Source organism: Rhipicephalus sanguineus, chromosome 1 (assembly GCF_013339695.2).
Source record: "Rhipicephalus sanguineus isolate Rsan-2018 chromosome 1, BIME_Rsan_1.4, whole genome shotgun sequence".
Classification (NCBI taxonomy): Eukaryota; Metazoa; Arthropoda; class Arachnida; order Ixodida; family Ixodidae; genus Rhipicephalus; species Rhipicephalus sanguineus.
Genome location: NC_051176.1, coordinates 81,249,791 through 81,269,883, shown reverse-complemented (window position 1 = coordinate 81,269,883; position 20,093 = coordinate 81,249,791). Strand labels below are relative to the sequence as shown.

The following is a 20,093-nucleotide window of genomic DNA, read 5'->3' as shown; positions in this document are numbered from 1 at the left end:
ACTCCGAGCGAATGTGAAAGCGCGCCAACAGCGAGAGGATTTTATTACAACGGGCCCCCTAGTGTACGTCGCCAGACTAAATCGAACGATTGTCTTCCACCATGACACGCGCCATGGTTCATCCCGAGCAGACGGGCTTCCGTCTTCGATAAATATCATTTTGAGCACGCAAAAAGGTCGAAATAAGAGCATGATTTCTTCTCCTTTTGCGTCATCTTCAAGAAACAAGTAAGTTGCACTCGCGCGTCGGCGTTCGTGGGTGTTTATTGAAATTTGTTCAACAGAGGACATCTGTCAGCCATCCTGTACATCTGGAATTGCATAGGTAGAAAAGCGAGCGCCACCCACTACTTTTACGAAATAGCGCTTGGAGTAGGCTGAATAAGCTATTCTCTGGTGGAACGCAGCAGATGAGGGGTGTTGGGTATCAGGTGTCTCAGCTTGCGGCTGCATCTGCGCAGAGCTGATAGACGGAGCGGAGAAGGCGACGGTGAGTTAAGGCAAATTTATATACATATAAACAGAGGCGTTACATATTCGGCCCTGGGGCCGACAGCTTATTGGGCTCGCACTGAGGTGCGACGACGGCCCGGGATTTCTTCGGTCGGTGTCCTCTACCCGCGTAGCTTGGTTCTTTTATAGCCCTGGGATCCCTTGCATCAGCCAGTAGTTCGAAGCCTCCAACGAGGAACCGCCGTTGGTCGCTGGCTGGAATCGGATCCGTGGTTGAGAGGGCTTGCCGAACGTTGCGTGAGGAATTGCCGTCGGTTGCGTCAGACGCATCGCAGGGAGTTGCCGGGGGTTGCATGAGACTCCCGCCTTGGTTGGCACCCGTTGCATCAGACACCTCGCTGGTGTTGAGGTTGGTTGCATCAGACAGCGTATCGATGTTGACGCCACTTGCGTCAGATGTTCCTACCAACTTGAATGCCTTGCCGAAGCAAGGAAGTTTGGGTTGCGAGCCCTGGCATAACAGGGGTGATAAATGTGCGGCCGTTCCTTATTCGCATGGCCTATCCCACTGCCTAAAAAAATGGGGGACCCTTAAGCTTCGCCTTTAAGAGTTGAACGCGATAGCGAAATCCGGGCCCCTAGTGCGCACTTCAACCACTAAGTGCATACTTATTATGTGTGTTGTCACACACGCGCACACAGACACATACACACGCGCGCGCGCGATGTATCTATAGTAATGGTACAGGTTTCCAATCTAAAGCACTTCCCTGTGCTAGAACAGCAGAACCATATAGGCTCTGCTGTAGTCGAGACATCTTTCCACAATGCCTCACAGATGGCAGACCATAATCTAATGTTTGCTGCTTGCTTGATATGTTTTCCGCTAGATGGACATAGTTGTCAATTTTTGGCGCTGTTTGAAAGTTCGTCTGTGTATGTTTTTAGCGGCGGTGGGTGCACTATACCGGCTTTGTTCGAAGCATGGCGTCGCGCAAAAAACGTAGTTTGATGGCCTCGCCAATGCGCCTATAAATCGCCGAATGGGCTCATTTTCCTCGTGATACCTGCCGAACAAAATGCGTTAAGGAGACTCCTTCCGCTACATGACATTTATGTAGTGTTTATTTCCGAAGCAATTGCAAGTAACATCGTGGCTTTGTGGTAGGACACCTGCTTGCCACGCAAACGGCCTTGTTCGATCCTCAATGGCACCGAAGATATTTATTGTTTATTTTATTTGCATCTTTCTCGATTCTCGGTCACGGACGATTTTTCGCTCATAACCAACGAAGCCGTCACCGACGCCGACGGCGATATTTCTGCGAAACGAGCGGTCTAACGCTATTGCGTTAAAGAAAGTTGTAGTTAGGTTGAGTCAACGCCCGTGTATATTCCTCTCTGAGCAGGATGCACGCAGTCATCAGCAGGAGGAATGAATGGGGCGAAAAAAAACATGGCTGATCCCTCTGTCATAGGAATCGGTATAACACGAAAGTAAAACGTGTCTCCACAGACGCAGTTGGGCGTTTGTTGTGCATTGTTTCGCCCCGAGGGCGAAGGAATGAATGCTATAGGTACAAGTTGTAATGTCACGCGAAGAACGGCAAGCAGCTCGAAACTTGCAACACGCTGCTCAAGCAGAATGGACGCACGGAACGAACATACACAGGATGAGCGCGAACTAACAACTGTCACAGCTCGACAGTTAAAGCACGCTGGTCAAATACAAAGGAGGACGCAGAAACGAACGCACAAGTATACACAGGATGAGCGCGAACTGTGACAGTTGTACTTTATTTGTTTGTGAGCAGCGCTCTCCTTTCGCAAAACCGGCCGCTGCAGTGAGCGAAGTGACCCTCGTGCTCTCTGTAACTTCAACGCAAACTTGCGCTGAGAGCGCAACGCGTACAAAGGCGTACGAGCGAGCGCAAGGCGTACGAGCGACCACGCCCTGTAGAGGCGTACGCTCATCTCAACGCGTGGGGCGACGACCTTTATAGCGCGCCCTTCGAGCTCTGTGTACCGCCACCGGCAAATGGTGTATATACATAGCACGCATTAGTATGACCATAAACGTGCCGAAAAAACTTTTTCTTTTAGTTTTGTTTTGCCATATGTTAGTCTGTATATTTTACAACGTCATATCCGTGACGGAAATGCGTCAGTGGAGCCGTAGTGGACCCCGGCATAAAACACTTTCGTTTTAAAAAGATGAATGCGGGATCAGACATCGCACGTCTATTGTAAAGCTGGTGTTGTGTACCCTGTGCATCGTGCCGTTCTTGTGCGGTGCTTAAAAAAATATTCGGTTGACAGAATACTTTCGTGTTTTACCAGGCTCCTCCTGCACACGCTTGCCAATGCACTTGAAGGGAAGCAATAGCGACGCCGGTGGGCTTTGCGCAGAGAAACCAAATAGTTGGGGACCATGGTAGAGGCCCACAAGATTAAGTGAATGGCACGTGTGCTAACCACCCATCCATACGCGTGCGCAGAGTTCGCCATGAAGGGGGGGGGGATATGGCACAGCAGCCCCCCCCCCCCCACCAATGGGGCGAGCACGAAAGAAAACAAGGTTCGCAATAGATACAAACATGACAATGAAGCCATGACACCTATCTCACAAAGGCCTGCCTTTGGTCCCCGGATTTCATGGGACAAAAGTAGGAGGTAAATAGTTCCTCAAATGCAACATCAGGGGTTCTCGGCCGCCATTATTGTAAAGAAAAATCCATGGCCATAACCATGTTTCCTGAACGGGCGCAAGGCGACGGTCAAGATCGACGGGGCTCTGCCGCGAACGGTTGGCATGGGGGGTGCGGGTACGCCGCAGGGCTCTGTGCTTTCCCCCATGCTTTTCAACCTCGTCATGATCGGGCTACCGGAGCGTCTTGACGCGATCGAGGGTATCATCACACGATCTATGCAGACGACGTGACCGTGTGGACGACGGAGAATACGAGCGTCGGCGAAATGCAAGAAAGACTACAGCGGGCTGTCCGGAAGGTGGAGCGGCACCTCGAAGACACGGGGCTCGTCTGCTCTCCAGATAAATCGGAAATCCTGCTGCATAGACCGCGCAAGAAAGGACCTCACCCGCAGGCTGTAGTGGACGCCCGTCGTTTGGGAATCCACGTCACGACGAAGGAGGGGACCCGAATACCGATGGTGTCCAAAATACGAGTGCTCGGCCTGTGGCTGGAAGAGAACGGTGCCAACCGCGAGCTGGTTGCGCGACTTCAGAAGAAAGTGGCCGCCGCCACGCACCTTGTGCGACGGGTAGCGAAAAAGAGGAAAGGGCTGAAGGAACACAACGTGACAAAGCTGCTACATGCGTACGCGCTGAGCCACATAGCGTACGTCGCCGCGTACGCCGACTGGAACAGGAGCGAAACCGACAAGCTGAACGTGGCGATTCGCAAGGCCTTCAAGACAGCCCTGGGTGTGCCCCAGTACACGGAAACCCATAGGCTCCTCGAGCTGGGCGTGCACAACACGCTCGACGAGATCGCCGAGGCGCAGAGAATCGCGCAGCTCGAGAGGCTGTCGGGCACCAGAACGGGAAGACGCATTCTGGACCAGCTCGGGATTCGTTATCACGAGGCGCGGGGACTAAAGGAAGCATTGCTACCAGAAGTCAGGGATGCTATACTGACAGAAAACATCCCCAGGAACATGCACCCCGTGCACGACTTGCAACGCCGAAAACGCAGAGCGATAGCGATCCTGAAGCAGCACGGAAGACGAGAGGGCGTTCTCTTAGTCGATGCGGCCAGGTATCCACGGCACTCCGGTGACGGCAACGGGGAACAACCACAACCACCGCCGCTCCAACAGAACGTGCGAGACGAACTGGGGGCGCCACCACCATCACCGTTACTACTGCTACGACAACAACGGCAACAGCGCCAGCGGCAACATCAAAGACAAGGCCAGCCAACAGCGGCGGTACCTGCTTTCTCCATGGCGGTCGTGGATACGAAGGAAAAGGTCCGGGTCACGGCATCTGCGAGGCTGCGGTCGGCCGAAGCTGCGGAAGAGATGGCCATAGCCCTCGCGGTACTCCATGGAGGTGCGGAAGACACGTTGATTATCAGCGATTCAAAATCAGCGACTCGCAACTACACCAAAGGCTGGGTGTCCGAGGAGGTGGCTCGCATGCTAAACGCCAGGGCTGGGGACTTCAGGTCAGGCACGATTACGGACAAAGCCCTCAAGTGGTTCCCCGCGCACATGCAGCTATCTACACCAGCAGCCGTAAAAGCAACCGCAGCAATGCCAACGGCCAAAGACCCACCGGCACCCTGCCCAACCACAATGAGCGCGCCCACCTCGTCGCGAGGCAACTTACCCACCGCGACGCGGTCACCCAGGGAGCAGGCGCCGCCATTGTGTTGAGGGACTCCGGTGGAGGAACGGCGGTGGAGGCCACCGGCTCCGGCGCCGCCGCTATTGACACCACCACCACCTCCGTTGTTGCGGCAACCGAAGTCGTGGCGCAAGGAGCAAGGGACCAGATATACGCTGACTGCTATGCCGAAGAGTTCCCGGCCACGTACCACGAGGTGCTTGGGCACTATAGGAAAGACCGCAAGATATATTCGGAACCCCACGTGCGTCTGGACAGGTCGCAGGCGGTTGACCTGAGGCGGCTGCAGACGGGTACTTTCACCAACCCCTACCACCTGCACCTCCTGTGGCCCGCGCTGCACCCATCGCCTGGCTGCCCGTGGTGCGAGCACGGACGGGCCGATATGGCCCATGTACTTTGGGAATGCGACAGAAATGACGATACACTACGAGGAAAGATGAGGACACCTGAAAAACCCTCTGAAGCGAGGGCCTTGCTGAGCGATGGCGAACCGCCCTTCTCAGCGAGGCCCCCGAAGACCAGGAGTGGGCCGTCCAGCGGGCCAGGGCCGTCGCCGAGGACCTCGAAAGATGTTCCTCGAATGGTGAATCCTGGCAGCCTAGCCCCGGGCACAATATCAACCGTTGGGCAAATAAAGTTTATTCAACTCATAACCATGTACATTAAGTAATCACGGGACGGGTCCAACTGAGTAAAGATGGATGGATGGTTGGATGCTATGAGCGTCCCCTTTATAATGGGGCGGTGACATGTGCGCCACCAGCATGGAAAAGAAGAGAAACATATTTTTAAACCGGCCTAATGCCGTGTCTACTTCGATTAAATCGATCTTACTGTATAAAACAAAAACAAATTCACAGCCCAGATCTCCGCCTCATACGCAGAATGACCTTGTTTCCCCACTCTTTATTTTTGTCCTTTCTGTCCACTTAATTCTATCGCGGTCATGTTCAGCTTTTCATTGCTGTCTCTAAAACTCAAGGCTTCATGTAGGCTCGTGCCCAAACACACCTGGGTGGATATCGTTACATTCAATCTGGACATGCTCTGTCGTTTCCTTACCTTCCCCACAACGTGAATTTTTCTTCTTTACTAAATCTCGCTTTATAACTTCGCCTTTCTAAGGCAACCAGACCTCGCTTCAAAAAGTGAAGCGCTAAGCGGTATGGGGCTGACTTGCCCCTCCCTTTGGAGGAATGGCGGCCGTTTTTTGGTCACGCATACCTTGAGCGTAGCTTGTCACAGTACCTGCCATAGTAGTTTTGCAGGTGGGATGTCGTTGTGCGAATCTCGAGGATACGTGTTTCGAATGCGGCCACGGCAGCTGCATTCCCATGGGGTCGAAATGTAAGAACACCCACGAGCTTAAATTTAGGTGCGCGAGATTGTAAAAGATTAAGCCACAGTCCTCCACTTTGGCCTGCCCCATAATCATGGCCGTGGTTTTGGAACGTAAAACCCCATAAATTAATTTTTCACAGAGGTGAGCGCGAGTACTGGTCATTACTGTTTGCATACGCTCGCTACCAATACTTGCCGCCAACTTTTTTCACGCATGTTTCGAAACTTTCCCATTCGCTATATGCACTAAAATGTTCTTTCAAAATTAACATTACCTTATTGCAGACAGGTTATATGTCTACGTGTTTCATGCTCGAACGACCGACAACTGATCGAACACATGGCGCTTAGTTTCCCAGCGAAAGTTGTGGCAGAAGGGCCGGCCACTTATCGCACTTTGAAGATCGTCGCACAACCAGCGTGACTCGGCTCAATATGACGCAACCAGACGGTCACGTGAAAGCGGTTCATTCGATAAAACCCATGAAGCTTCGGCTGCGAGGGTTCATTCGCAGCAGTGGACGTTCCCAGGACTGTTTCTGCGGCAGGCAGCTTTTCACAAGTGAGTGTCTTTATACATTCGAAGTGTACGGCGCTTAACCTTTGCTTTGTTAAAGGAGTACTGACACAAATCTTCAAAGGCGAGATTACTTTGGGGATAGATTTGTGTGGACGCGCACGCATCATGTGAGAAATATCAGTGGCTCATGTAGACTAGAACATGTTTAAAACCTATTTTGAAGTGCGTGTCTCGCAACTGTACGCAAACGCCCCACTTCACGACACCAACTTGGTTTTAACGTAAACAACCGCCTGCATCACGCGTTTGTGTTGGCTGCCTTGTTCCTTGCGAGCGCGCTCTCCTAGCAGACCTTTCGACGTAAAGAGGGGCGCCGCCTTTATGGGTGTGCACGGGAGTACAAAAGCTGACGTCCTTACCTCGCCAGAGCATTTTCGGGGGGTCACGCATATTTACAACATCCCAGATTTTTACAACGCTCAGGAAGCTTTCGTCGAAAAGAGTTGTCAACGCGGTGCTCATAATGTGTTCGCAGCTTTGTGTGCTCACGTAGCCAGCTATGTTTACGTGACAGCCACTCTGTGTTCCGCTTCACTCGGCGTTCTCTGAAACTGCGACTGGGCGCATCGCAGTTATGTGAAACCCTCTCCAAATAATTAACCCTCGCGCGCTCCAGGAAATGGGGTATCTCGCCGCGATAAGTGGGTTGTTAGCAACTTATTGCAACAGAAAACTGAATTTTTTGTGTCGGCACTTCTTTACTTACGTGACTGTTTAACGTTCTCGGAAATAATTGACACCCTTTGTTTTCGCATAACTATTTCACTTTCACCTGAATGTGGCTGGTTTCGGCTAATCGCAAGAACTGCCATTACTTGCAAGCTTTCTTTCGAAACTCGTTTCCGACACGCCAGGTTGGATTGTTGGCATTTGGATAGCGTCGACGTACACTTTGGTGTTGTCGCGCCGAGTCCTCAGTGGTTGCGTGAAAAAGTGTTGCGCACTATACGTGGCGTGCCCTTATAGCTTTACGACTTTCCGCTTCTTTCAGGCCATTTGTTCCAGAATGTCCGGTCGGGCACCAGCAGGGAAAGCGTCGAAGAACACGAAGGGCAAGTCTCGTTCCTCGCGGGCGGGACTTCAGTTTCCCGTGGGGCGCATTCACCGGTTGCTGAGCAAGGGCAACTACGCCGATCGAATCGGGGCCGGTGCCCCGGTTTACATGGCAGCCGTTCTGGAATACCTGACAGCCGAGGTGCTAGAGCTGGCGGGAACGCCGCTCGCGACAACCACAAGACCCGCATCACTCCCAGACATTTGCAGCTGGCTGTTCGCAACGACGAGGAGCTGAGCAAGCTGCTCTCGGGTGTCACCATATCCGAGGGCGGCGTGCTGCCCAACATTCCGCAGGAGCTGCTGCCGAAAAAGAGCGGCGGGAGTCAGCCATCTCAGGTCGGCCACAAAGGAGGTGACGGGGCCGGTTCAAGTCAGGCCTACTAACCTCATCGGACCGCTCCGTTTAACGGCACCGTTGTTTAATAAAATAAATTGCTTTTCCTATACTAATGTTTAATTTGTCAATTTTGCATTCGTCGAATTGGGAGCGCACGGTGGTGATTTACTTTTTTTTTATTCCCCAATAGTCTAGTATTTTCTTTTTACCGCGAATGCTCGCGCCTTGTGTTAGATGCTCAAATATTGATTGCTGGCATGCGCCTTTGAAATCGCAATCGGCACAATCTTGAGCGTGAACATGGTATCGACTCTTCAATTTGCAGTACTGCGATAGCAAGCGAGCTGAACGGTAGATATCATTGCGCATGACAGGCGAGACTAGTACGTAATCGTGGAGTGTTCGCCAGTTATCTGCCCTCGGCTTTCTTCAGTGCAGGTCGCATCGATGTGGAAAAATTCTCGCGGCCCGTACGCTGAGATTTAGGCGCGCGCTAAAGAACCCCACATGGTCGAAATTTCCGGTGCCCTCCACTACAGCGTCTCTCATAATAATACCGTGGCTTTTGGACTTCAAACCCCGACAATTATTATTAGTGCGGGCCGTAATTAGCTCATCACTACGCGGCCTATACCCGGCAATTCCGGACATCGCTTTTTAATTCAGTTTTTTCGCACTACATGGCATACGTACCGGACCTTCAAGGTTCAAAAATTTGCGCGATGAAGTGCGTAGTGTAACTGACAAAAAGGCTGATAACGCTTCCTGCTTTCACCGCGAAGCACTGACGCCAAACAGGTGGATAACCGCAATGCACACGAAGAGCGACAGGCGGCTCGACGGTGAATCAGCAGTTTAGTTGCAAATGATGGGCGTATACAACTGGCTCGGTTGAGCCAGGGCCTGGAAACTTCGGCTTGTTTCGGTATTGGAAATAAAGCGTCCCCATGACGCTGGTAGCCAAGCGAAAATTCCGTCAACTTTGCACATGCGATTTCATATATATTCAAACTGCGTACTAAAGTAAAGGGATGCTGTAATGAGGTGTAAAAACAAAAGGAGTGTTTGGCTATTTTCTTTCATTACCATCCTATATCCTTTAGTCTTCCTTCGTTGAGCCATCGGGAGGCGCTTTCGTTCCTATCGTTTCTGTTGCCATTCTCTTCGATTGCTCCTGCCCCTTTCGTTGTCTGCACGTGGACAATTTTTATACGATAGCGTTAAAGAGCTCGTTTCGCAGAAACACCGGTCCCGGGCTTGGCATCTTTGGTTGTGAGCGAAAGCTCGAGGTAGCTGCAAATAAATGATGAACAATCTCCGGTTCGAGTGGGACCGGGCTTTCGAACCTGCGACCCCTTCCTCCGTGGCGCGATGCGTTTAGCCGCTCGGCCACCTGGCATACTTCCTCCAGCATACTAACGGCGCGCTATTTATATACACTATTTAGCTAGAGTGTACTAGAACAGTGGAGTCAGCACCAATGTACAGAAAGTGGCCCAAACTGGGTCAACCCACCTGCGGCGCTGCGGTCGGTAGTCTGCAACGTGTCGTCGTTTAAGAGTTCCGCGCGGCTCCGCCAAAGTGGTGCAGGGGTAGAATGCCCGCTTCTACGAACGCTTCTCCTCTCTCCAAAAGTTGGATGATGGGTCCGACGACGGGTGCCAGCTACCAGTGTCGAGACCCGCCGGACCCGAGTCCTAACAGTAGGCAGCGGCGCCATCGATAAGCCACCTGTCCCAGCCGTAACAGCTTGGGCCTTGAGGAATGATACGTGTAGTGGTTTGTGGCTGTTATCGGGCTAGAGCGGTATGGGGAACTTAGTATATGAAATCCCTTTTCCGATGTTACAAAATATTTTTGAGACGTTCTGAAATGTTGAACTCCACGTGATCTGAATATCGTCTGGTGTTGTTGTGGACGGGGCACTCAGGGCAATACATGCACTCACAATCAGCATCGAAGATCATTTGTGCATCTATAAACATTCCTATAATGGATATGACTCATTGTGACAGTTGCCCTGTAGTTCGCCTTGCATGTGCTCAGCACCAGCCATGTTAGCTGTGCAGGTAAGCTGCCGTACTGTTAACCTCGAGGACTCAGCACGACTAGTTGAACGCGTTTCTTGCCGCCCTGTCAAGAGAGTTTATGTTGGTAGTGTGAGGACGTCCATATAAACTGCAAGGCGATGAATCTTATTTTTATGTTCAGTCTGATTAATCACGGTATCTCCAGCCGCCATGGTGGTACGGTGGTTACCGTGCTCGGCTGCTGACCCGCAGGTCGCGGTTTTGCTCCAAGCCGCGGTTTTCCCTGATGTGGTAGTGTTGAAATGCGCTTGATTCACTGTACAGCTCCGTTGGTGCGTTAGCTGTCATCGTCTGCCGGCAGAATGTTTGTTGGCGTCTTGCATTTTTACACATTTATTTCGTTCTGACAGCGCATTTTATTTAATTCTTTTTTTATTAAATGTGTGTAAGGAGAGGTTGGTGCCTGTACATGGCTCCGGCTACTCCTCTTCCCTTACTTATTACCTTCCGTCACGAGCTTATAAAGAAAAGTAGAGTATTGTAAAACTCACTCACGGCAATGTCCTTTGAAAAGAAATCTTCTCACGCCATTCATAATGTCCATGTGTCGACAATGTTCACACACAAGAAACGTTCGCACTTTGCCGAAGAGTTCCTCTCACAGTCCTTTGTGTAATGCGATTCCACAACAGTCACTGGGCCCTTGCGCGCTCTTTAAACACAGCTGTCTTGAATCACAAGAGCAACGCGAAACATGTGACCTGAAGTATGTCAATGGGAAGAATATTTACAAATGTGAATCAGTATCTTTTTGATATTTCCGACTCTTCTAAAAACTGTACTAGGGCGCGTGCAGCAATGTTTTGAAAGGTTTTTCGTTGGCCATGGACCCAAAACTTTCGCTAAAGACAGCGGCCGTCTATCCAGTCTGTTTAGTTTTCCTAAGCATTTTTTTAGGGGAACAGCGTAATTTTGCAGTGTAGAAGGAGGTGTTCTATGTCTTCTCTTCACATGTACATGTAGCGCAGTTAGTTTTTCTTATCCTATGTAGGGAGCTCTTAGTGTAGGCAGTGCCTAGACGAAGTCTGTGAATTAATGTTTCTACAGAACGGCTAATTTTAATCGGAGTTTGATATTTCATTCCAGGATCGATTGTATATAATTGAGAGTTTTGAGCTCCGTTCGCGAACCAAGTTTCTTTGGACAATCGACCACATATTTTTTTATTCTGTGCGAAATAAAGTTCGCGTTTACTGCCTAAGCCGTCAGCACCTCGGTGTTTTCGTCCTTGCCAGTGAAGCAGTTCTGCCTGGACCTCACGCTGGATACGATTATGTGGTGATCGCAACACTCGTGCACAAGTGCCTGCAGGGATGCCATCTAGGCACACTTATGGCGGTTTTCGATTTGTTCTAAATGCGTAAGTTATTTCTAGAGTTGGCACGACGTTTCCATTTGTCCCTGAAAAAAGAGGACTCCGTCGGAGTCATCTTGTCATTTGTCCCTGGGTGCATGACTCCATCTGAGGTTCACTCTAGGAGGATGTGCCGCATCTTACGAGCAGAATGGTGGCAGCAAATAAGGTTCTGCAAGGATCTTCGTATAGCCTGAGGAACCCAGAGTTCCGAAGCTCAGCATCGGCGCCACCTAAGGGAGTGGACTAAAGTGTCACACCTAGCTACGAAATTCCTGTGGAATTAAGTTCGTCCCACTCTGCCGAAGAAGGAAAAAGGGAAGGGAACCGGGAAAGTGACCATCATCGGCGACCAAGCTTACCAGATGAGTTCCAACGGGTCCTTGAACTAGGGCCTAAGTTCTACCTCGAGCTGCGTCTAAAGCAACCGGACAAGGTCATCTTAGCCAGGACCGGGGCTCACCAAGCAGAAGTGGACAGACCACGGTGCGTTTCAGAGTTCGTGGATGTCTTCGAGAAGCCGTCAAGGGATTCAAGAATTTCAAGACGAGTAGGACCTTTAATTAAATTCTGTGCCAACGTATTCTTGAGTCTGACAGAGAAGGGCATTTTGTAACTTTACCGGAACACATGTTTCTAGAAAAAGCAGCCTCAGCAATCGTTAAGAATCTTCGCGAAGTTTCCGCTCATCCGGTTAAGATTAAATTGCGGCTGTTGGTTTGTTGAATAAGGCTGGCTTAACAAAAGTCGCAAACTGTGTCAGGGCGAGAAAAAAGACTTCTTCTGCATGCCTTCTTTAGTGTAAATTAAGACACATAAGCAAGGGTATCCTTTTAGGACCATCGTCTCGGAAAGAAATTCCTGGTCATGTGTCGTTTCAGAGTACCTGCAGACACACCTCGCACAGCTTAAGTTGGAAGACCCTTTCTTTGTCTCCAGCTCTAAGCTCATAGTGCAGTTTTTAGAGCAAAATACCTACGGGGGCTGCTAAGGCTTTAGTATAGACATAGAAGTTCTGTATTATTCCTTGCCGCATGCACAGCTATTAAAATTCCGGAAGAACTGCATCCAGGGACAAAAGAATGAGTTAGGCTTCGTCGATAGTCGCAAAATTTCGGTCGCTAGCTCACTAAAGCTTCTGGAATTTTACTTCAATTCCACGTCCGTTGAGTGACAAGGAAATATAGTTATCTTAATAGCAGGAGCTTGAATAGGTTCCTGCGTAGCGCCTGCATTGATCAACATCTTTCTAATTTTCGTTGATCGTAAAATTAAATGTAACGTGGGTGACATAGCTTCGCACATTTCCCCCTCTATATATATGATTATTTGGTTTTCGTCAGCAGGCATAACTTCCAGAGATCCATTGTCGACGTTGTGAAGGTGTTTAAGGAACAGGGACAAGGTCTTAGGTTTACCTCTGAAGTTCCAGAGAAGGAAGAGTTGCTGTTCCTAGACCTTAGGCTCTCCTTCAAAGCAGATCATGTTTGATGGTACTGTCAACCGAGGTCAAAGAAGTTTCTTCTTGACTTCAGGTCAGGGAACTCCAAACTGAATAAACAAGGTATCGCAACTTCCGCCGCCCCAACAAGTGCTACCCCCATCTTATCACTGACAGCGTTAAAAATCAGTTGGCGAGGCGGCGGGAAGCCGGTTATCCTAATTCTCTTATTTCTATGACCTGCGATAAGTTGCTTCGGGAAATCAAGGGGCAGCCCTCACTAATGCGCGGTGGAGAAGATTATAGCCGTTTTGTCGGTATCCCATATGTTCATTCCTTTTCACACAGATTAAATAAAGTCGCATCGTATTTTATGATAAACGTCGGATGTTCGAGTAAAACCAAGCTGAATGGAATTTGTCAGGCACTAAATAGGCGCATAGACAGAAGAGAGAGTAGAACAGATCACTAATGCAGTATGAAACATGCTTTGAAGTTTGTTCCTTGCATCCACAACGTTGTGTATTCCTTTTTCATGCAGCCTTCAGTACATAGGTCAGACCGGGCGGTGTTTGAATATTCGGTTGAGGGAGCACCACAGTTCATTGAAAGGCTTTGCGCATTCGCATTTGTATATGCATTGTCGCTATTGTGAGTGCCACCCTCTTTTTGATAAAATAAATATGCTATTCAGGCACCCAGACAAACTATCAAGAGAGATTACGTAGGCGTTCTTTATAAATAAGAACGGGTCTCAATGTGTCAGCCAGCCATCCATTGTCTTACTGGATAACGAAGTTTCCGTATTAGATAGTGGATGAGGATATTATGTTACCTCGTGTCTGGTTTTCGGTTCTTGGTTACGTTTTATTTTTTTATTTTTGCATTTTTTCGCGTTCTATAGATCTACTTGACAATGCTTAGGTGCGCAGTGTACTTTTTAGTCGAATGGCCAAGGCCGGGTTAGTCACGAGGTGTTCTGTTCGCCTTTTATATATGTTATCGTTTTCTTAAATAAAAATTCAGTTGAAATTCAGCGCTGTGCCGTGTGCACTTCTCTTCTTCGTCTGTGTTTTTCGCGCTGTTAGCCACGATGAAAACATGTGAGCTAATCCCGGAGGTACTGACATAACTGGTCGAGCCACAGCTGAAACAAAGCAAAGTTTCCCTATCTTGTGCATCGGCCAAGCTTGTGCTATGGGGATATACAGTCAAACCCGCATATATAGATCTCGCAAAAAACAGAAATTAGTTCGAGATGAAACTATCAAACAGTTCGCCGTATTTCCGGTGCGAATTTCGACACGCGAATTCGCTTCACGGCTCTGCTCAACGATATTGCAAGGAGTGCGGCTTCACGACAATACGCGGCGTCTTTTAATTTTTTGTTGTTTTTCCGTAGTGCGTAGTTGGGGATCTGGGTTATGTGCAGCGGCGGTTCTACGTGAGGAAATATGGTATCAATACAAATAGCGCTTCAATGGCATACGCGTTGTGCCGTGCGTACTCGTCGAACGCCGGAAACCTCTAGTCCGCTTTAGCCATACGGTCGGTTTTCTTCTGCAATATCATACTAAGCGTGCTTCTTGGCAGGCTGTACGCAACGACGATGTCCGACTTTTAAGGTGAAAGCCTTTAATGGCTCATACTCGCGGCGTCCATCCGTCCGTCCGTCCGTCCGTCCGTGCCCTGGAACGGTGCCAGCTGTGGCCTCTCCCGCTCGCCTCTCTGAGCAACCACGTGATGGCACAGTGGCGGCGAGTCCGACCGTCCATGCGTCCGTCCGTCCGTGCCCCCTCACACTCTCTCAGCAATCACATGATGCCACAGCGGCGCGGTCGGCAACGCTCCTTCGTCAGACGTCTCGTTACAGCAGTGGAGTTAATCGGACGACTCCAAAGCGGCCTGGTGATGATTCCACGGCAAGCGGTTCGGACAAGCGCTCCAAGAATGCGGATTCCCCGAATACCAAACGCCAGAAGAAGAATGAGCGAATGATCATACGGCGGGCTAACATGTCACCGGGCATCAAGGTCAGTGAAGCGGAACGGAAGCGACAACAGCGAGTAGCCGCGTCACCGGGAACCAAGGCCAGGGAAGCAGAAAGAAAGCGGCAGCAGCGACTGGCCGCGTCACCAGGCACCGAGGCCAGGAAAGTCGAATGGCCACAGGCTTTCGCCGAACCCACTTTGGAATTTATAAAGCGTCCTTCAATTTTTTTATCCACGTTATGTGTGGATTTTTATCATCATCACTAGTTTTTTATTATCACTAGCTTTGCGGAGAATAGCAGGTTTTTACTCCATTTTTTAGCGCACAGTAAGAACAAGGTCCGAAAAGAACGAAGCGGACACAGCGCTGTGTCCGCGTCGTTCTTTTCCGTCCTTGTTCTTTTTGTACGCTCAAAAAGTGAACATGAATGACCAACATGCCCAAGCATACACGCTTTCAGGTTCTTACGTTTCACGGCAGCCATCGCGTTAACAAAAGGAGCGGATAATCGCGGGAAAGCCAGTGAGCGAAGTATCACGACGGGCATATGGGCGCGACGACGAGGAATCATGGGAGAAAAGATGCGATGGCAAACAGTAGTTTTTACTCGCAGTAAAACTGATAGTTGAGCGAGTTGGTAGGTGTTCATGGTTAAATCTCTAGCACGCACAGTTGACAGGGACAGGAGAAAGACAGACAAAGGAGCGCTAACTCACGACTGCTTATTTGTGAAAACAGCTGAACATATAAGCACCATGAATCCGCACGGAGCATGAGCGAAAAAGAGTCATCTGGCCTGCATACAGATTACAAAGGATCAAGGAAAATTCAAAAAGGGCAGTGTTTGAGCGCCTGCTCGGGCGAGTGCCGAACTTTTTTTCGTCCAAATTTATGCTTCCACTATTCTTAGTCCTGCTCGAGGACGATCAATTCGAGCCCGGGTAGCTCATTCGGTAGAGCGTTAGGCTGTTAACCTAACGGTCCAGGGTTCGAGCCCCTGCTCGGGCGAGTGGTGAACTATTTTTTGGGGGCGCATTTATGATTCCGCTATTCGGAGGTCCTCTTGAGGGCGACCTGTGCAAGCCCGGGTAGCTCAGTCGGTAGAGCGTTAGGCTTTTAACCTAACGGTCCAGAGTTCGAGTCCCTGCTCGGGCGAGTGGTGAACTGTTTTTTTTTTTTTTTTGGCGCATTTATGATTCCGCTATTCGGAGGTCCGCTTGAGGCCGATCTGTGCAAGCCCGGGTAGCTCAGTCGGTAGAGCGTGAGGCTTTTAACCTAACGGTCCAGGGTTCGAGCCCCTGCTCGGGCGAGTGGTGAACTATTTTTTTTTTGGTCGCATTTATGATTCCGCTATTCGGAGGTCCGCTTGATGCCGATCTGTGCAAGCCCGGGTAGCTCAGTCGGTAGAGCGTTAGGCTTTTAACCTAACGGTCCAGGGTTCGAGCCCCTGCTCGGGCGAGTGGTGAACTATTTTTTTGGGGGGGGCGCATTTATGATTCCGCTGTTCGGAGGTCCGCTTGAGGCCGATCTGTGCAAGCCCGGGTAGCTCAGTCGGTAGAGCGTTAGGCTTTTAACCTAACGGTCCAGGGTTCGAGCCCCTGCTCGGGCGAGTGGTGAACTATTTTTTTTGGGGCGCATTTATGATTCCGCTATTCGGAGGTCCGCTTGAGGCCGATCTGTGCAAGCCCGGGTAGCTCAGTCGGTAGAGCGTTAGGCTTTTAACCTAACGGTCCAGGGTTCGAGCCCCTGCTCGGGCGAGTGGTGAAGTATTTTTTTTTGGGCGCATTTATGATTCCGCTATTCGGAGGTCCGCTTGAGGCCGATCTATGCAAGCCCGTGTAGCTCAGTCGGTAGAGCGTGAGGCTTTTAACCTAACGGTCCAGGGTTCGAGCCCCTGCTCGGGCGAGTGGTGAACTATTTTTTTTTGGTCGCATTTATGATTCCGCTATTCGGAGGTCCGCTTGATGCCGATCTGTGCAAGCCCGGGTAGCTCAGTCGGTAGAGCGTTAGGCTTTTAACCTAACGGTCCAGGGTTCGAGCCCCTGCTCGGGCGAGTGGTGAACTATTTTTTTGGGGGGGGCGCATTTATGATTCCGCTGTTCGGAGGTCCGCTTGAGGCCGATCTGTGCAAGCCCGGGTAGCTCAGTCGGTAGAGCGTTAGGCTTTTAACCTAACGGTCCAGGGTTCGAGCCCCTGCTCGGGCGAGTGGTGAACTATTTTTTTTGGGGCGCATTTATGATTCCGCTATTCGGAGGTCCGCTTGAGGCCGATCTGTGCAAGCCCGGGTAGCTCAGTCGGTAGAGCGTTAGGCTTTTAACCTAACGGTCCAGGGTTCGAGCCCCTGCTCGGGCGAGTGGTGAAGTATTTTTTTTTGGGCGCATTTATGATTCCGCTATTCGGAGGTCCGCTTGAGGCCGATCTATGCAAGCCCGTGTAGCTCAGTCGGTAGAGCGTTAGGCTTTTAACCTAACGGTCCAGGGTTCGAGCCCCTGCTCGGGCGAGTGGTGAACTATTTTTTTTGGGCGCATTTATGATTCCGCTATTCGGAGGTCCGCTTGAGGCCGATCTGTGCAAGCCCGGGTAGCTCAGGGATTCCACTTCCGGCCGCGACAGCGTACGGACGTGTTTTCATGAGCTCCGACGGAGCGGCGATATCGGCCAAGCTCGGTCGCGGAAACAGGTTATCTGCAATGGAAAACGAATACCAGGTTGTTCTGCCCAGTTTGCCTACAGGTCGGTTTATTTTAAATACCGTGTTTTTGCACGCGGACGTCAAGGCTCGGCCCTACAGGGTAGAAGACTTTCGCGACGCTCTGGCTCAACATTCGGTACTCCCCGAGGTAGTCGCCTTGGGGGCGTACCGCATGAGCCATGTGTGGGCGGTCACCTTCAAGGACGCTGAAACGTTGAAGAAGCTGGTCAGCATCGGTGAACTGCAAGTTAAAAGCAAGCGCTGTATCGTCATCGACCCGGCCAACAGGGACGTCCGAATGAAGGTGCACTGGTTGCTCCACAGTGTGCCTGACGAAGACGTGCGCCTTGCCTTCACGCCTTTCGGTAAAGTCACCGACATCATCAGGGAGCGCTGGAGGGCCGAGGGATTGACCGACAAAGGGTCTACAACGAGGCTTGTGACTCTGAAGTTGCACTCCGGCGTCAAAATCGACGACTTGCCACACCAGTTAAGTGTGTCCGGTGAGCACGCCCTTGTTGTTGTGCCGGGCAGGGCTCCGCTCTGCCTTCGCTGCCGTGGCACGGGCCACATCCGCCGCGAGTGCCGCATTCCGCGATGTGGCTTTTGTCGGCGATTCGGTCACGAAGACGGCCAGTGTGAACGAACGTACGCCAGCGTGACAGGGCCCGGGGGCAGCGACGACACCGCCGACCTGCTCATGGACGAGGATGACTTGGAAGAGGCGACGCCTCAAGCAAACACCCGTGAAACACAGCCATCTACATCGTCCTCTGTTCCGGAGGGCGAGCGTGATAAGCGGCAAGTCGACGCAGCCTCCAAGGACCAGCAGGAGCCCGTCAAAGGCGTCGACACTGCACCGACTAGACGGGATACGCCCCCAGAGGTGCAGCCTCCAGTGAGCGTGATTGAACCCGTCGAGAAGTGTATGGTTTCTTCACACAGCGAAGGGAGCCCAATGGCCGGAAAGCGGCCGCATGAGAGGACCGTCGACAGTGAGGCGCAGCGGGACGATGGTGGAGGCGGCGAGCCACCGACGAAAACGCCAGGTGTAAGACGCTCTCCATTTAGACCACGACCTAACATTCTGGGCGAACCACGGCGGGCGGGCAATCCGCCTTCGTAAAATATGGTTTTATGTCGGGTAAAGGGGGGGAGGGGTGGGGTTGGGCCGCAAATGGTGTAGGAAAAAGCTGCAATGTGGATCACTCTGTTGCTCTGCTCTTCAAACGCGACAGCTTTACGGCCACTGGCCGGGTTTTGTTTCGCGGTGTCATCCGCGAGAAGAATACCGCAATAAGTTTCACCTCTGGTTTGTTCCTCGCAACGGACACCATTCGAAAGGGCAACCTCTTTTGCAGCCATGGCCCAGCTAACAAAAGCGACTTTGCGCGTAGCAACCCTGAATGTACATACGAGGGTTAAGCGCTAGAAGGCGACAGTGCCAATTAAGCCGCTTACTGCTCGAAAACGATTTGGACTTGGTCGCAGTTCAGGAGACCAAAATAGAAAGCCAGGAGGTTGCCGACCGAATGGTGTCCGTTTTTCGCCCTCATTTCAATGTACATTTTTGTCACGCTGTTGGCGATTCGGGCGGCTGTGCTGTTTTCATACGTAATGACTTTGGTAGTTGCGTACAAATGGTTGAGTCGTGCCAATCTGGCCGCCTTTTAGTGGTAGATTTTAGTCTTTCGGGTACGAGTTACCGCGTTGTCTGTGCTTACGCACCGAATGTCGAAAGAGATCGCACAATTTTTTTTGAAAGGTTTCTAACGTATCTAAACTGTGAAAAAGTGCCATTACTCCTAGGCGATTTCAACTGTGTTTGTGCAGCTGAAGACCGGTCCAAAAAGAGCCGTATTCACGATAAGAGCGCCGAGTTGTTATCGGAGATAGTACATGATCGCGGTTTAGATGACGTGGGCTGCGTTTTTTTCCAATGGTACTCGCCCAATCTATACCCATTTTCAGCGAGATAATCATGCAAGACTGGACAGAATCTATGCCTCAGTCGAACTTGTTGTGCTGTGCAGTGCGTACGAAGGGAAACCTATTTCCTTCAGCGACCACTCTTTGGTTATTGCCGGCTTTGGCAGAGTGCAGGCGAAACCACATTTAAATTGGAACCTTTGGAAATTTAATGAGAAGCTCCTAGAGGACGATAATTTCGTAAGCGTAGTAACCGACGAACTGGAGAAGCTACACGCTTCGCAGTCAATAAATCTCGCTGCTGAATGGGAGGAGTTTAAACAAAGAATCAAAATAGCTGCCATAGAAAGAAGTAGCATCCTCAAGCATAAGCGGAACCAAAGTGAACGTGAGCTTCGTGAGCGGCTTGAATATTTTACCTGCATGGAAAACATCCAACCTGGTGTTTTTAGG

General features: G+C 50.7%; 11 non-coding genes and 1 pseudogene across 11 annotated transcripts; all 12 read left to right on the top strand.

Annotated features, from left to right (window-relative positions):
* The first annotated feature begins 7,735 nt into the window (after window positions 1-7,735).
* Window positions 7,736-20,093, top strand: part of LOC119393372 (histone H2A-beta, sperm-like) — a 37,150-nt pseudogene continuing 24,792 nt past the window's right edge.
* Trnan-guu (transfer RNA asparagine (anticodon GUU)) lies at window positions 15,955-16,027 on the top strand. Its single transcript has one exon. It is a non-coding gene; the product is annotated as a tRNA-Asn (tRNA).
* Window positions 16,102-16,174, top strand: Trnak-uuu (transfer RNA lysine (anticodon UUU)). Its single transcript has one exon. It is a non-coding gene; the product is annotated as a tRNA-Lys (tRNA).
* Window positions 16,256-16,328, top strand: Trnak-uuu (transfer RNA lysine (anticodon UUU)). Its single transcript has one exon. It is a non-coding gene; the product is annotated as a tRNA-Lys (tRNA).
* Trnak-uuu (transfer RNA lysine (anticodon UUU)) lies at window positions 16,405-16,477 on the top strand. Its single transcript has one exon. It is a non-coding gene; the product is annotated as a tRNA-Lys (tRNA).
* Window positions 16,556-16,628, top strand: Trnak-uuu (transfer RNA lysine (anticodon UUU)). Its single transcript has one exon. It is a non-coding gene; the product is annotated as a tRNA-Lys (tRNA).
* Trnak-uuu (transfer RNA lysine (anticodon UUU)) lies at window positions 16,704-16,776 on the top strand. Its single transcript has one exon. It is a non-coding gene; the product is annotated as a tRNA-Lys (tRNA).
* Trnak-uuu (transfer RNA lysine (anticodon UUU)) lies at window positions 16,852-16,924 on the top strand. Its single transcript has one exon. It is a non-coding gene; the product is annotated as a tRNA-Lys (tRNA).
* Trnak-uuu (transfer RNA lysine (anticodon UUU)) lies at window positions 17,000-17,072 on the top strand. The gene has a single exon. It is a non-coding gene; the product is annotated as a tRNA-Lys (tRNA).
* Window positions 17,151-17,223, top strand: Trnak-uuu (transfer RNA lysine (anticodon UUU)). Its single transcript has one exon. It is a non-coding gene; the product is annotated as a tRNA-Lys (tRNA).
* On the top strand, window positions 17,299-17,371 carry Trnak-uuu (transfer RNA lysine (anticodon UUU)). The gene has a single exon. It is a non-coding gene; the product is annotated as a tRNA-Lys (tRNA).
* Window positions 17,447-17,519, top strand: Trnak-uuu (transfer RNA lysine (anticodon UUU)). The gene has a single exon. It is a non-coding gene; the product is annotated as a tRNA-Lys (tRNA).